The 3,043-nt window shown below is 37.5% G+C and overlaps 1 pseudogene; it reads left to right on the top strand.

Moving 5' to 3' along the window:
- Nucleotides 1–212: 212 nt before the first annotated feature.
- LOC102472011 (isochorismatase domain-containing protein 1 pseudogene) lies at nt 213–1,122 on the top strand (annotated as a pseudogene).
- Nucleotides 1,123–3,043: the final 1,921 nt, after the last annotated feature.

The following is a 3,043-nucleotide window of genomic DNA, read 5'->3' as shown; positions in this document are numbered from 1 at the left end:
CTTTAAAAATACACAAACACACCTATATACACCCGTCTACATGCCTAGTGATATTTTTTCATTAACTTGCTAATCCTCATTTTTAGCTATTCATTTCTTGTGTTGATTATAATTTTTTCTTGTTATACCACTATGTTCACTGAGTATTTTCTGCAAACTATTTTACAAAGCATTACATTTAATACTTACATGTGGAATATTAGATTTGAGAGATGCTCTGGGAACATGGCAGCAGCAGAGCGGCTCTCCTGATATTCCCCAGCAGTGGCGGCGTGGGGATAGGGGTGTCGTCAAGTCAGGCAGCTTCCAGTGGCTCTTCAGCAAGGCCCTCATCCGTGCCCCTCAGTGCAGGCTACGAGCTGCTCATCCAGAAGTTCCTCAGCCTGTTCCGCAACCAGATCGACATGCACTGCAAATTCGTGATGCAGCTCTTTGTTGAAGAGTGGACCTGCCCAAGGGCTTGGACCTATTCAGGACATGGCCCTGCCCAAGGGCTTCTCCTTGAGGGAGCGCTGCAAAGTGCGCCTCTTGCCACTGCAGATCCCCCTCACTATCCTTAGAACTTTTACACCCTCAAGCACTATGTTTTTCTGCTGTGATATGGAGGAAAGCTTCAGACCAATCATCAGGTATTTGGGGGATATTATTAGTGTGGGACAAAGACTGTTGCAAGGGGCCCAGATTTTAGGAATTCCAGAACAATGCCCTAAGGGTCTTAGAAGCACTGTTCAAAAAATCGACCTAACAGGTATGAAACTGGTACTTCCAAAGAGCAAATTTTGAATGGTGGTACCAGAGGTAGAAACAACATTATCAGAGATTCCTGGAGTCAGGAGTGTTGTATTATTTGGAGCAGAGACTCACGTGTGTATCTAGCAAACAGCCCTGGAGCTGGTTGGCTGCGGTATGGAGGTTCACATAGCTGCCGACCACCACCTCATCCAGAAGCATGATGGACAGGATGTTTGCCCTTGAGTGTCTTGCCTGAACTGAGATCATAGTGACCATGAGTGAGGCTGTTCTGCTACAACTGGTGGCTGATGATGATCATCCAAGTTCAAGGAAATTCAGAATCAAATTAAGGCGAGTGTTCCAGAGTCTGGTCTGCTCGCCAGACAGTAGGACATTTGAAGGACTAGATGCTGCTCACGGTCAGGTGACAGGACTGTAAGACCAGATAAGCTCTTGTCTCTAGTAGAAAAAAAATGTTAAGTCAAATCAGCTCCTTTTTGCGCCTCTTAGTCAAACTTAACTGGTTAGACCATTTGGGTACCAGCATTTAGTCCATTTAGTCATAATAAATATGTCAACGGCTTAAGGTGCTGCTTACCTTCTTTTCTTTGTTTGTTTAGGTGCTTTTATTTATTAAAAAAAATTACAATGGAGGTGCCTGTTTTGTCTATACTCTATAACACTGATCTTAACTTCCAAAGTGCTCACTTGTGAAGTTTTCTTAAGTTGTGCACATGAAAAAAAAATGCTAATAATGAATTTGACTTTTATATTTTTATAAGATGTATGTTACAATGTTAAGGTGGATTCAGTGCTTTTACTTTTTAAGTTGATTGAAATAGGATTATTATATGTGAATTAAACACAGTGCTCTGGGTCATGTTTCCCATCTCCCTCACAATGTTGTCGACATACTGAGCAATTTGCATTGATCTAACTGACTAAGTTATGTCGAAAAATTATGTATCTTTCATAGTTATACTGATATTCTTACTCTGGTCACTATCATTAATCTTCTATTAATATTCTCTTTTGTAGCTGAAATTGTACTTTAAAAGCTCATTAGGTTATGGTTTATTTTAATTTTGTTAATGCAATGGTTTGTAACTGTGTATGATTGGTGGAGGACCTCTTCACCATCTTTGAAGTGTGACTTGAGCTTTTCAGCATCTCAAATACAGTTTCCAGTATGCACAAGATGGAGTACAAGAATAAACGCTAGATAAATGTATTACAAAATGTCACATTCTGTTTTATATTTTCTCTATCTACCCTCCAAATAATATTATTATTGTCAAAGATGTCAGTAATTATTTCGTTGTATTAATTTTGTGGTCATCATGACCCTTGAGTAAATGTATTTTCATTAATACTTACGAGAGTGTTTTAAAACTTAAAAAAAAATTATGTGAAATATTGCTGTCTTTTATATTAAAGTAATTAAAGAAAAAATATTATATTTGATAGTTAAAAGAAATAAAATAAATAATTATATAACATAATTCCATAGCTAAAATGTTGTAATTTGCATTATTTTTTCCAAATATGTCACCCTTTCATCTGCTCCCTTACTGTGGGAGGAATATATTGTCCTATGCCATTAATGTTGGACTTGGATACATGACTGACTCATTCATTGGCATATGAACAGATATGATGAACAACAAATGCTAACTACTGCCACTCCATGAGATTTGAAAAGCTGTCTAAAGAATAAAACGTCATATAGATGGATATTAACTCCTGTTGGGCACCCAAACAGGAAAATCCATCATGAAAGACTAAACCCCTTCTTCAGCCTGACTCTAAACCAAGTCAAGATGAGGAAAATTACATAGAATCATACCCAATCTGAAGACTCAGGACTGAGAAATATGTGCTTATTATAATCCATGAGACTTGTGGGATGCTCATAACAATAGCAAAAGCTGGCTAAGACATTATATCAATATGTAGAAAACATATTTTTGATGTGTGTGTTCATTGTAAATAATGATCCTAATACTATAAAAACAGTTATTGCTTAAATAAGCAATATAGGTTTACTTTTCTCAAAGAAAAGTTAAGACAGTAAGCTGTCACTGCTGGCATCTATTTAAGTGTCTTGGTATCTTTGTGGTTTTCCTCACTGGTCTTTAGATGGTTACTGTATTTACAGACATCGTATCAGCATTCAATGCACAGGAATGGGAGAAGGAGAAAGGACATTTCATTTTTTTCTACTTAGTTGGGAAAGAAAAAGCTTTTCTAAGGTGACCCTGGAAGACTTCTAGGTCTAGATCACATGGTTGCTCATATGAATAGTGTAGGG

The sequence above is a fragment of the Tupaia chinensis genome, unplaced genomic scaffold (assembly GCF_000334495.1).
Source record: "Tupaia chinensis unplaced genomic scaffold, TupChi_1.0 Scaffold148646_1, whole genome shotgun sequence".
In the NCBI taxonomy this organism is placed as follows: domain Eukaryota; kingdom Metazoa; phylum Chordata; class Mammalia; order Scandentia; family Tupaiidae; genus Tupaia; species Tupaia belangeri.
Note: the sequence above shows the minus strand (reverse complement) of the source record. Positions and strands in the feature narration are given on the sequence as shown.